The following is a 13,950-nucleotide window of genomic DNA, read 5'->3' on the forward strand; positions in this document are numbered from 1 at the left end:
GGTAGTGTCATGTTCAAGTGCAGAAGCCGAGTATAGAGCCATGCTGAAGCTCACCAACGAGTTGGTATGGATCAAAGGCATCTTGAAGCACTTGGAGATCGATCAAGCAACTCCAATGACAATGCATTGTGACAATCAAGCTGCCATCCACATTGCATCCAACTCGGTGTTTCATGAGAGGACCAAGCACATTGAAGTTGATTGTCACAAGGTGAGGCAGATGATTGTGCTAGGGGTGATCTTGCCATGTTACACAAGGAGTGAAGATCAGCTAGCGGATGTGTTCACCAAGGCTGCAAGACAGAAGACAATGGAGTCCATTCACATCAGGTTGGGCCTCATTGATCTTGGGAAGAGAAGGAGCTAATCCCCTTAGCTGCAAGGTCTTTACTCTTTTTCCCTCATCAAAGTTTTATCCCATTGGGTTTTCTTTGGTGAGGTTTTTAATGAGGAAGATCTTGTGGCTGTCCAAGCTTAGACTTATACAAAGCTAAGCTTGAGGGGGAGTGTTGAGTTGAGCTGAATATATATGTATGAAGAGCTAAGGAGTTGAAGAGGAAAGGAGATGAGGAAGCTTGAGAGAGTTTAGGGAGAGCATGGTACGGACGTCCGTACAAGGCCGTACAAGCCGTACAGTCCGTACCATCCAGCATCGACCAAGACTTACCTTGCATCAGCCAAGTAACACGGTAACTAAGGTAAAGGGAAGGAACTTACCTTGAGGCATCAGACCGTTTAGGGATAAGGTAGAGCGCGCCTTGACAGGCTGGAACAGCTGGAAAGGCAAGAGCATCTCGGTCCAAGATGCCAGATACTCCGCGCATGTGGAGAAGCTAATTGGCTAGTCCAAATGAGCTTATCCTCTCCTGATTGACCTCACATGCTTTAGTCTTCTCTTGATTTCGAAAACCCTTGTATGCTCTCTCTATATATTGTAACTCATCAACCCTAATGAAGATTATGCAGTTTGAGTCTCTCTAATCTCTTAGACACTATGCTTTTCTCTTAGACACTAAACGGCTCTATCTAGTCTCCTAATCTTTCACAAACTTCTCTTAATCACTTCCTAAACACTCTCTTTATTCTGTTTACTCTAAGGATCTCTTAATCTCATAGAAGTGATTACTGGAGCAGGAGGAGGACTCATGTTTTCTTCCCAAATCAAGGAGAAACCACCAGATGGACTCAGTCTACATCAAACTTCAAATAAACAAACCCGAGGTAATTATCTACACTCAAAGAAACGCATGAAACCTGATTTGCTTTCTATTGGTACAGGACAAACAGTTTTGAGTGCTAGAATTTTCGAAAAGAGAGGCTATAGTAATGATCAGAGTATCAAGAATGGATACTTGGCTAAGTTGGAGATGCAACAATCAAATCTTGGAAGCTGTCTAGCCGCCAACTTTGACATAGGAGCAGTCCGAGGATCATATCTCAGCAACCAGAAGGAATTAAGCAACAAACTCAACTGCAATGGAAACTACACTCATCAGGGTCTCACGTCGAACTGGAATCATGACCAAAGCTTCTCAAATGAAAGAGTTATGGGTTCTACAAGACGGGTGATTCTGTGTTTACTTTGTCTGAACTTTTCTAAGTTCAGAACATCTCAATCCTATCTATGGCGACCAGGTGAGCATGGTAAGGTAACTAATCATGTTTTCAAGAGTTCTTTTATTGATTACACCGATATGATGCACTTGTTTTTGCCAAAAGAGTCATGTGCAGATTATATGAAAGCTTTGAAGCATGCAAAAAGAAAGAACAAGCGTGAGGAAGACAAACGTTTCAAGCCGCCTGATCTAAGCCAGGAGAGACATCAGGACGACAATTGGTTCATCCTCATCAAAGAAGCACCTCCAGATGCAGCATACAAGCCAAAACCGAGAAAAGACAACTTTGGGATAAGACTCTTACTCTATGATGATTTTGCTTGTGTTAACTTGTCTTGTTTCAATGTATCAGGTTTAAGTAATGCCTCAGGAGTGAGAAAAGACAAATGGATCAGTCCCTTCTACCTAATAGAACCAGTCAACGACAATGCCTATCAAAGAGGCTTGCAAGGTAAGTGTAATCTGATTATAAACTCTCATGTTACTGACTTGGTCCCTTCTATTGCAGGTAACACAGATTTGAGGACAAATCTTTTTGAAGTGGGAGGGGATGATATGATCATGGAAAGCACCAAGGAATGGAATCATGAACCTGATCATGGAGAGCTTGTAGCTGTTGACGAACCTACACTTGAAGAATGTCTGAGCCGAAATAAAGCTTCTATCATCAAAGACAACTCGATCTACATTCAAGCTACTCTACACTCAAGCTGATCATCATCTAGGCAAGTAGCTTGTGTGTACTCTTTTTCCCTTGATTGGTTTTGTCCCACTGGGTTTTCCAATCAAGGTTTTTAATGAGGCATCAAGTTCACTTACATATCTCCTAGATGATGTATCATGGGTGCATCTCGGATGCATATCTATCTTATGTTATATTTAGACTATGATTTTTATTTCATGTTTTTAAATTTCGAAACTCTTTTAAAATTTGAATAAGTCTTAGTCTTGTTTTTAGATTACCAAGGGAGCCTGTTCCCTTTAATGAATTCGAGAAGTGGAGCCTGTTCCAGCCTTCTCTATATAAGCTTGTAGCCATCTTCTTTTATCATTATGCAATCTTTTATCAAAACCTTTTGGTTCTTTTCTCTCTTGTCGTGAGTGAGTGTCTGGTGTGTAATATCCAGTCTGTTGGTGTGTAATATCCAACGCCCAAGGGCTTTAGAGAGGTGTGTCATATCCGATCTAAGCCTAGGAGTATCAAGAAGCCTTTCCGCAGCCTCTTGTGTCACCATTCGATCCACATACCTTGAGAAGCTTGAGTCTTTTGATTCGTTTCTGCAAGGATTATCCCATCTGTTCCAGAGCATCATCCTAGGATCTCATTAGTAGTAATGCATTTAAATTGCAAATGTACTGATATAAGCTTTGCATTTAGAGAACTGTATAGAACTTGCATTGTCATTGTTAGAAATTGAAATCTGCTTGTCTTGACTCAGTCCAGTTCTGATTGTTGCTATGCCATAGTTATATCCATCAGTAATGTTTTATAAGCATTTAGAAGTATGTCTAAGCTACTTGAATCATTGGCTTTGATAAAACTAGTGAGCATAAGTATGAATTGAGTCACTCTTGTCGCCTTAATTGCATAAGTATCATCTAGACTTGTGTTCCATTTGGATTGAATCTGTTTCATTCATATAGTTAGTGTAACCTAATGCATTCATCTATTGTTGCATTTAAAAAAAAAAAACTGAATTGATTGTCTTTGCTTGATTGTCTTGATTGTCTAGCTTGTTTCAAGTATCATATATTATTGTGGCATTGGTGATCAAACAGGATGGATGATCTTGGTTTGATCCCAATGGGATGATCTGATCTTGCATTGAGTTGTGGTGGTGTTAGGTACACAAGGAATGTGATACATGAAACTCGCCAACAACCAAGAATGTAAAGACAAAGATCTTGTGCCATTGCATATCATCACTAGGACATGTTAGTCCATAATCTACAGGAAGTGTAGTGTGATTGAGTATGCAATGAGAGATGGCCATTGCATAATACCATTGGACATATCTAGTCCTTAGTCTACAGGAAGTGTAGCATGGGTCATTATGCAATGAGAGGCGTGTCTTGTGAGACTCTCTATGGTGATTCAAACACCCTAATTCCTGGTTAAGAAAGAGAGAAAACTCACAAGAAGAAAGCTATCATAAAAGATGATAGTTATTAGACCATGGAGATGCATAGGATCATCACAAGCTTAGCTCCTTCTAGTCTTGGTTCTAAGCTTGAGGGGGAGTCTTAATGCATATGATCCATGGTCAGTAACAAGTCTTTGCAAAGGCTTCTACAAGGATCATCAACCGGACCAAGATAGTGGCGTGTCTAGGCAAGAGGCTGTTCAGAGCAGTCTTGGCGAGTGAAGAAGAACGCTCTCCATCAATGCGGCTTCAATGAGAGGTGATTGAGGAGAAGCTGATGAATCCATTCTGCCTTTCCAAGAAGTTGGTGATGCCATGAAGATGGTGCATTGGCCGAGTTAGGAAACTCACAAAAACACAAGGGAAGTTCCCCTAGACTTTTAAAACCTTTTTATTCATCTTATTCATTGCTTGTGCTTGAAAAGATACGTAAAATGATTATGATTGAATTGTGAGATTGTGTGCATCAAGTGTGATGCAGGATATTCATTTTCTTGTTTTTGATAGGTACTGATGCACCTTTGGGATAATGTATCAGGTACCATTGCTTGATGCCTCATTAAACAGTTCCGGGTCATCTCTTAGCTTCTCTAAAGAGGCTGTGAAGTCTGTTGAGAGGGGGAGATTCCAAACCTGGTCGATGAAGAAGGCAAGCCGTGTGTGAAGTGATTGATCAGCCTCACTGGTGTTTTAATGAGATCCTAGGACCCTTCTCTGGATGGTTTGGATAGATCCTTGCATAAACGAATCAAAGACTCAAGTTTATCAAGGCTGTGGATCGAATGGTGACACAAGAGGCTGCGGAAAGGCTCCTTGATACTCCTAGGCTTAGATCGGATATGACACACCTTTCTAAAGCCCTTGGGCGTTGGATATTACACACCAACAGACTGGATACTACACACCAGACACTCTCTTAACTCGTGAAAGCAAGGGAGAAGAAAACACAAGGTTTAAACAAAAGATAACTTAGATTAGAATGAGGGTTTGTGATACACTTAAATAGAGAGATCCTTGTACATGCACAAGGTCTCGAAAACATAAGAAAACTTAAAGGAAAAGGCTCCACACGGTTTCAAAGTAATAACACAACACTTAGACTAAAACATAATATAAGATAGATGATGAAGTCGGTCCAAGATGCCTTAGGCCGAGTTGCATCCAAGATACATCAACTAGGAATGTGTAAGTGAACTTGATACCTCATTAAAAACCTTGATTAGAAAACCCAGTGGGACAAAACTAATCAAGGGAAAAAGAGTATACCAAGCCACTTGCCTAGATGATGATCAGCTTGATGGTAAGATCACATGAATGGTGATGAGTGTGTCTTGGTAGCTCAAGCTTCTACCAAGAAGTCTTCTTGCTTCTTAGAGATCTTCAGTATGTTTCCAACGGCTTCTTTGAGTCTCCTTGTCATTGCACGAGTGATAGGACCTGTGGGAATGGCTAGGACAGCTTCCTCTTCAGCTAGTGTATCTTCAGTCTCTCCTTCTTCATCTTTATCAACTAGCTGGTCCATGATCATATCATCCCCTCCCACTTGAAAAGGATTTGTCCTCAAATCTGGCTCATCTGCAATAAAAGGGATCAAGTCAGTAACATTGAAGCTATTACTCACATCATACTTACCTTGCAAATCCAGTTTGTAGGCATTGTTGCTGATCTTCCTTATGACCTTAAAAGGTCCATCAATCCGCGGCATCAGCTTGGATTTCCTTTCATTGGGAAACCTCTCTTTCCTTAGGTGAATCCAGACCTGATCACCCACTTCAAAGACCATCTCACGCCTTCCTTTGTTAGCATGCTTAACATACTGTTTGGTTGTTGCCTCAATGTTGAGCCTAGCCTGCTCGTGGAGTTGTTTCACCATCTCTGCCTTCTTTTTGCCATCAACGCTGACCCTTTCACACTCAGGTAAAGGAATTAAATCTAAAGGAGAGTTGGGATTGAACCCATAAACTATCTCAAAAGGAGAAAACTTAGAAGTAGAATGCACAGCATGATTGTATGCAAATTCACAATGAGGCAAATAGTCTTCCCATGATTTCAAGTTTTTCTTTATGAATGCACGCAAGAGTGTTCCAAGAGTCCTATTAACTACTTCAGTTTGTCCATCAGTTTGTGGATGACAGGTAGTAGAAAACAAGAGTTTAGTACCTAGCTTAGACCAAAGAGTCTTCCAAAAATAACTAAGAAACTTAGTATCTCTATCAGAAACAATAGTCTTAGGCATGCCATGTATGCGCACAATCTCTTTAAAGAACAAGTTAGCAATATGCAATGCATCATCAGTTTTGTGACAAGCTATGAAATGTGCCATCTTTGAGAACCTATCCACAACCACAAAGATAGAATCCTTTCCAGTCCTAGTTCTAGGCAAGCCAACAATGAAATCCATAGATATGTCATTCCAAGGATGATAAGGTATAGGGAGAGGAGTATACAAACCGTGAGACTGAACCTTAGACTTGGCTTGTTTGCAAGTTGCACATCTCTCACATAGTTTCTCCACATCTCTTTTCATCCGAGGCCAAAAGAAATGATCCTGCAAAGTTCTAAGAGTCTTTGCAATACCAAAGTGACCCATGAGACTTCCTCCATGAGATTCCCTAACAAACAAGTCTCTCAAAGAACAGTTAGGCACACACAATCGATTATCATAGAAAAGAAAACCATCATGTCTAAAGTAGTGTCCCACAGCAAATTTCTCACAAGAGTTGTAAGCCTCTTTAAAATCAGGATCATTCTCATACATTCCTTTAATCTGCTCAAATCCTAATAGCTTAGCATCAAGAGTGTTCAAGAGAACATACCTTCTGGATAGTGCATCAGCAACTATGTTTTCCTTACCTTGTTTATACTTAATGACATAAGGAAATGTCTCAATGAACTCAACCCACCTTGCGTGTCTTTTGCTGAGTTTGTGCTGTCCTTTGAGGTATTTGAGAGACTCATGATCTGTGTGAATGACGAACTCTTTAGGCCAGAGGTAGTGTTGCCAAGTCTGCAAGGCTCTCACCAAGGCATATAGTTCTTTATCATAAGTTGCATAGTTGAGGGTAGCTCCTCCAAGCTTCTCACTGAAGTATGCAATGGGTCTCTTCTCCTGCATCAATACAGCACCAATTCCAATTCCTGAAGCATCACATTCTATTTCAAAAGTTTTATTAAAATCAGGAAGTATAAGAAGAGGGGCATTAGTAAGCTTCTCTTTTAGGCATTGAAAGGCAAGTTCTTGTGCTTCTCCCCACTTGAATCCGACTTCTTTCTTGATTACTTCAGTCAAGGGAGATGCTATGGTGCTGAAGTCTTTCACAAAGCGCCTATAGAAACCAGCAAGTCCATGGAAGCTCCTCACTTCACTCACTGTCTTAGGAATTGGCCATTCTCGTATAGCTCTTACTTTCTCCGGATCAACTTTAACCCCATCTGCACCCACAATAAAGCCTAAAAAGACCAAGTGATCCGTTCCAAAAGTACACTTCTTAAGGTTAGCAAAAAGAGATTCCTTTCTAAGCACATCAAGAACAGTTCTAAGATGTTCTATATGATCATTAAAGCTCTTACTGTATACAAGGATGTCATCAAAGTATACCACAACAAATATGCCAATGAATGATCTAAGAACATGATTCATTAATCTCATGAATGTACTAGGTGCATTGGTTAATCCAAATGGCATGACTAACCACTCATATAGACCATGTTTAGTTTTGAATGCAGTTTTCCATTCATCTCCTTCTTTCATCCTAATCTGATGGTATCCACTTTTCAAATCAATCTTAGAAAATATGCAAGAACCATGCAATTCATCAAGCATATCATCTAATCTAGGAATAGGATGGCGATACTTTACAGTGATATTGTTGATGGCTCTGCAATCAACACACATGCGCCAGCTCCCATCTTTCTTGGGCACAAGTAGCACTGGAACAGCACAAGGGCTCATGCTCTCTCGGATATGCCCTTTCTCCATCAGTTCCTCCACTTGCCTTTGTAGTTCTTTGGTCTCCACCGGATTGGTTCTGTATGCTGGCCTATTGGGAAGTGTAGAACCGGGCACAAAATCAATTTGGTGCTCAATCCCTCGCACTGGTGGTAGTCCATTGGGACTATCTTCTGGAAAAACATCTTGATATTCCTGTAAAAGATTGACAAGTTCACTCGGATACTCCGGTGCAATGTTAGTAGTAGTCAAGAGGGATTCCTTATAGATAAACAAAAGAATAGGAAGGTTAGAGCAGAGAGATCTTTTAACATCACCAGACTTGGCATAGAAGTTTAGTTGCTTTGTTGATTCAGCGGGAAGATCTATCTCTTTCTTCTTTTGTAGCTGGAGCTGATCAACCTGAACTTCCTTAGGGGTCATAGGCACAAGAACTGTCTTTCTCCCTTTAAACTCAAAGGTGTGCTTGTTGGCATACCCATCATGTATCACACGTCTATCTGATTGCCACGGCCTTCCAAGGAGAATGTGTCCAGCTTCCATAGGCAACACATCACAAAGAATCTCATCTTCATATTTACCAATGGCTAAGGGAACCATAACCTGAGTAGATACTCTCATCTCGCCCTCTTCATTGAGCCATTGGAGCCTATATGGTTTAGGATGCTTCTGGACCCTCAAACCCAACTTTTTAACCATAGTCTCACTCGCAACGTTGACACAACTGCCTCCATCCACAATAAGACTACAGACCTTTCCTTGCACTAGACATCTAGTATAGAAGAGATTCTCTCTTTGCTCCATCTCCTCGGTCTTGCTTTGAAGACTCAAGGTTCTTCTAGCAACTAGCAACCTTCCAGCAACCGGGTTGGCAACATACTCCTCTTCTGAACTGTGATCTTCTTCGGCCTCTGTCTCATCATCAGCAGATTCATATTCTCCATTGGCATGAAGGATCATCACACGTTTGTTGGTACATTCATTAGCATAGTGCCCACGCCCTTGGCACTTAAAACACTTCACATCTCTTGCACGCGAGCTTGTAGCTTCCACTTTACCCTTATCTTTGTTGTAGATGCTACTAGACTTGGCTTCTTCTTTTGGCTGTGGCTTGCTTCCTTTTGATAGCTCGGTTTATCTTCCTTAGAGGTCTGGTATCTATTGGAACCATAGCTGCCACGCGCATGACTTCTTCTCTTAACTTGCTGCTCCACCAAGATAGCTTTGTGTAGCATTTCCTCTATCTCCAAGTAGTGTTGCATCTCCACTCTATCTTGTATCTCACGGTTGAGTCCACCAAGGAACCGTGCCATGGTAGCTTCACTGTCCTCAGATACACAAGCTCTTAGCATAAGCAACTCCATCTCTTGAAAGTATTCCTCTACAGACTTTGATCCTTGTGTGAGCAGTCTCAGCTTTTGATGAAGATCACGGTGATAATGGCTTGGTACAAACCTCTTGCGCATCACAGCTTTCATCTCTGCCCATGTTTCAATGGGAAATTCACCATTGCGCCTCTTGTTTGTAACCAACTGATCCCACCAGCTCAATGCATAGTCATTGAACTCGGTAGCAGCTACTTGAATCTTCTTAGTCTCTGAGTAATGCTGACAGTTGAAAACGAGTTCGATCTTCTTCTCCCACTCAAGATAGGCATCTGGATCAGCTTTACCATGGAAAGGAGGGATCTTAAGCTTTAATCCTGATAGCTCATTGCGTCTATGCCTCCGGCCCTCATGATCACGTCGAGATCTTCTACTGCTACGTCTTGAACCGGAGCTATGGCTACTTCTCTCATAGAAGTTATCAGTCTCTTCTGATCCAGCATGCTCACGCTGACCTTGTCTGTTTCTTCTTGGCTCATGTCTTGAACCAGATGCTTGTCCTTGCCCATCATGCGGTCTCTGATCATACTTCTCTTCCAGTAACTTCACCATCGCTTCCATCACTTGTTTGGTGATTGCTTCTTGCAGCAATCTATTCCTTCGCACAAAGGTTTCATCATCCTCCTCAGACCCCATTGCTTCCTGATACACGAAAAACTTGAACCAGTAAGTAGTTCAAAAGAATTCAGAACTCAAGATTCAAATAAAGAAACAAAGTATTCAAACAAAGCGGCAAATGAAGATACTTGATCAACACGCGACGATTTGAATTCTATCTTTTCGAAATTGAAACAATAACAGATCAGATTCAACGGATGATGAAATGAGATAATCAAATCCTGATCTATGATTCTAACAACAGATCGAGTCACACAATCACAAGAAACTTTCGGATCAAGTAAAACGATAACGTAATCGACAAGAATGTGAAAAGGTTTTTGTTCAAAACTTGATCGAAATTCTTAGATCTATCAATATGAGATACGAAACAATCAGATCTAGCAATCCTGATAATGAAACAAGCAGATCAAATGAGAATAAACACACAAGAACCGATTGATCAAAAATATGAATCGACAAAGAGTAGATCTTAAGAAATCGCAAAAGAGAAATCGAAACTCCCCTTCCAGAGTGCTCTGATACCACTTAATGAGATCCTAGGACCCTTCTCTGGATGGTTTGGATAGATCCTTGCATAAACGAATCAAAGACTCAAGTTTATCAAGGCTGTGGATCGAATGGTGACACAAGAGGCTGCGGAAAGGCTCCTTGATACTCCTAGGCTTAGATCGGATATGACACACCTTTCTAAAGCCCTTGGGCGTTGGATATTACACACCAACAGACTGGATACTACACACCAGACACTCTCTTAACTCGTGAAAGCAAGGGAGAAGAAAACACAAGGTTTAAACAAAAGATAACTTAGATTAGAATGAGGGTTTGTGATACACTTAAATAGAGAGATCCTTGTACATGCACAAGGTCTCGAAAACATAAGAAAACTTAAAGGAAAAGGCTCCACACGGTTTCAAAGTAATAACACAACACTTAGACTAAAACATAATATAAGATAGATGATGAAGTCGGTCCAAGATGCCTTAGGCCGAGTTGCATCCAAGATACATCAACTAGGAATGTGTAAGTGAACTTGATACCTCATTAAAAACCTTGATTAGAAAACCCAGTGGGACAAAACTAATCAAGGGAAAAAGAGTATACCAAGCCACTTGCCTAGATGATGATCAGCTTGATGGTAAGATCACATGAATGGTGATGAGTGTGTCTTGGTAGCTCAAGCTTCTACCAAGACAGTCTTCTTGCTTCTTAGAGATCTTCAGTATGTTTCCAACGGCTTCTTTGAGTCTCCTTGTCATTGCACGAGTGATAGGACCTGTGGGAATGGCTAGGACAGCTTCCTCTTCAGCTAGTGTATCTTCAGTCTCTCCTTCTTCATCTTTATCAACTAGCTGGTCCATGATCATATCATGTTTGGAAGATGATCTGGTCGTGTCCTAGCTTCTCTAAGATGGCTGTGAAGTCAGTTGAGAGGGGGAGACTTCAAACCGGTTCCATGAAGAGGTGAAGCTGAAGTGTGAAGTGTAGGCAAAGCTGTGAAGAGTTGCTGCACCTATTAGGCCGTGATCCAGAGCTTCTTGTGTCCAACCACATTGGTTCTAAGGCACAAGAGCTCACTGGCCAATCCCTAGGCTTTGGAGAGCTCTACTCTTTTTCCCTTGCAAGGTTTTGTCCCAATGGGTTTTCCTTGTAAGGTTTTTAATGAGGGAGACTCTTCAGAGTTCCAAGCTTGGCTTAGGATCTCCTAAAGTCAAGCTTGAGGGGGAGTGTTGACTTGAAGAGTGAAATGGAGCCAAAGGAGAAGTATGGAGGAGTTTGGGTCTGGTGCAAAGATAGGGACAAGATCTTAAGAGATTGTCTATCAAGGCTTCATGAGGGTTTAGAGAAGTCTAGAAGAGTCATGAAGGCTGTACAAAGATAGTGTTTAAGTCCAGGAGGGACTTAGACACCATTTGGAGATAGTTGGGTGATGGTGCAAAGATAGGGCGTCCCGAGGTTCAGACGGTATGAACCGACCGTGCAAAGTTAGGGCGACCCAAAACATGATCTGGTTCATCTATTGAAGAAGATTGGTGAAGTTGTGCAAATATAGGGCGAGGTACGGACATCAGGTCCGTACCATCAACCGTACGGATGAGCAGGCCGTACCACTTTACCCGGATTGACCCGAAATGGAGATGTGCAAACTTAGGGAGCAAGGAGGAGTTATCTGAGCTTGTGACTGTTGGGAATGGATAAGAGAGGAGCTGGGCGTGACCTGTTGCTAGCTGGAAAGTAGCTAGTCAAAAGGTAAAGCACCTTTTGACCATGGAACACACAAGACTCCATCTTATCCATCCATTTCAAACATGGGCAATCTGAACCATCCAAGCTTCTCTTACCAGATTCCTTTAGCCAATCAGAGACCATCACCAAGATTGTGAAGACCAGATCCAAGACTACATCCTAGCCATTCATTCTCAAGTCATTTTTAGCCATTAGATTAAGGGTTTATGATTGCAAACTTGTAAAGCCTATATAAAGGCTATGTGTGGACGTTTTTGTAACCCTTAAGTGAGTAAGGGGGTTTCCCTTCTCCTTCTCTAATCTGAAACACTTTCTTAGTCTCTCTAGTCTCTCATCCTGAATCTCTATACACGTTCTCAGTCTTGTTACTAATCTCTTAAACACTTAGACACACAAACACTCATCAAACTTCCTTCTCTCAAATCGCTTCCAAGCTCTCTCTCTTTACCCATTTGGGTTTCATACACACATACAACCTGAGTACTCTTAAATCTCATAGTTCTTATCTATGCAAGCAACCATTCTCTAAATACTAAGCAAGACCTTATCAGATTCAAGTCAAAGTATTTAGGCAATTTTAATCACTCCTTAATATGCAACTTAGACTTTAATCTAAATGCAACAATCCAAAGCAGCAACAAGGCAGTATGCATTAATCTTAACAGTTTCTAACACATGAAAGCAAGAATGATTAGATATAATCTATCATCTTAACAAGACAAGTTAATTTAGAGCTGTCATTAAGCATTTACCATTTTCAATAGTATTGATGTCAAAACTTGATTAATAAATCATCAAGTTTGATTCCCAATAACACAAGCAATGCAACAGATAGACACAAGGCATTATCAAGTTCTATCTTTGCAAGCTAGCTCTCTAAGAACAATCAAGATCCTAACAGATTCAAGACAAGTTACTTAGGCATTTTTAAAAGCTTCTTTACTCAGCAATTTAGACATGAATCTAATGCCTCAATGGAAGACAGCCACAAGACTATATGCAACAGCTTTCAATTCCGTTTCAATCCATGTATGCAAGCAGATTCAATTAATCACAACAAGCATCACTATGATTCGGAGCTAAGCATATTAACAATCTTAATCACCAAACCAGGCTCTTTAAGCATACTGAGACAGATTCTAAAGTATTCATTTAGCAATCTTTAAACAATTCTCAGGTTTTCAATCACATCACAACCAGTCAATATACTCAAGCTTTATACAAGAGAAAGAGGTTTCTTACAGCCAAGGAACTAGTGTTAGTTCCTTGAAACTCCATAGAACATGGCAAGACAGTGAGCTGTTGGTGTCGATTCCAACTTCTCCTTCTCCCATGGACCTTTCTCTTGAACTCTCCATGTCAAAGACCCCACCTTTCTTCATGTTAAGTTCGCCACATCAGTACCAGCTGAAAGCTATCACCTTTCTTCTTGGACAGTGGATAAGACCTAGCTTGGACATAGCTTTGAAGCTTGGTTGATGAGATCGCCTCATACACCATTGCTTCCAAGGTTCTTTCTTCTTCATGGGCTTCATGAGAGAGTGTAGGTCGGCCAGAGACAGCTTCTGGACACCATGGATGAGCACACCTTCTTCTTGAGAGTAGAACAACCGGCTGGACCATGGAGCTTCTTCTTGGCTTCAAGCGACATGGAGGAGAGCTATGAGCTTCAGCACAAGCAAGAACCAAGTTCTAATGAACCTGGCTCTGATACCATATGATTTTTAAAGAGATCTCTACTCTGGTTGTGTGTATGTGTGTATAAACTCCCCTGGAGAAAGATGAGAAGCTAGTTTCTAGGTGCTTTTTTTTTAAGAACAGAGATGGTGAGAGTGTTTCCGTGTTTAAGAGACTAAAGGAATGAGATTAAGAGATGAGAGACTAGAGAGAGGGACTGAGAGAATAAGCGACTGAAGATTAGGGAAGGAGCAGGAAAACCCCCTTACTCACTTAAGCTTACAAAACGCCACTATGATTTTAATATGCCTTTA

General features: G+C 41.1%; 1 pseudogene; it reads right to left on the reverse strand.

The window, feature by feature from the left end:
- Positions 1-5,123: 5,123 nt before the first annotated feature.
- LOC125596741 lies at positions 5,124-9,421 on the reverse strand (annotated as a pseudogene).
- Positions 9,422-13,950: the final 4,529 nt, after the last annotated feature.

Source organism: Brassica napus, unplaced genomic scaffold (assembly GCF_020379485.1).
Source record: "Brassica napus cultivar Da-Ae unplaced genomic scaffold, Da-Ae ScsIHWf_1271;HRSCAF=1816, whole genome shotgun sequence".
Lineage (NCBI taxonomy): Eukaryota > Viridiplantae > Streptophyta > Magnoliopsida > Brassicales > Brassicaceae > Brassica > Brassica napus.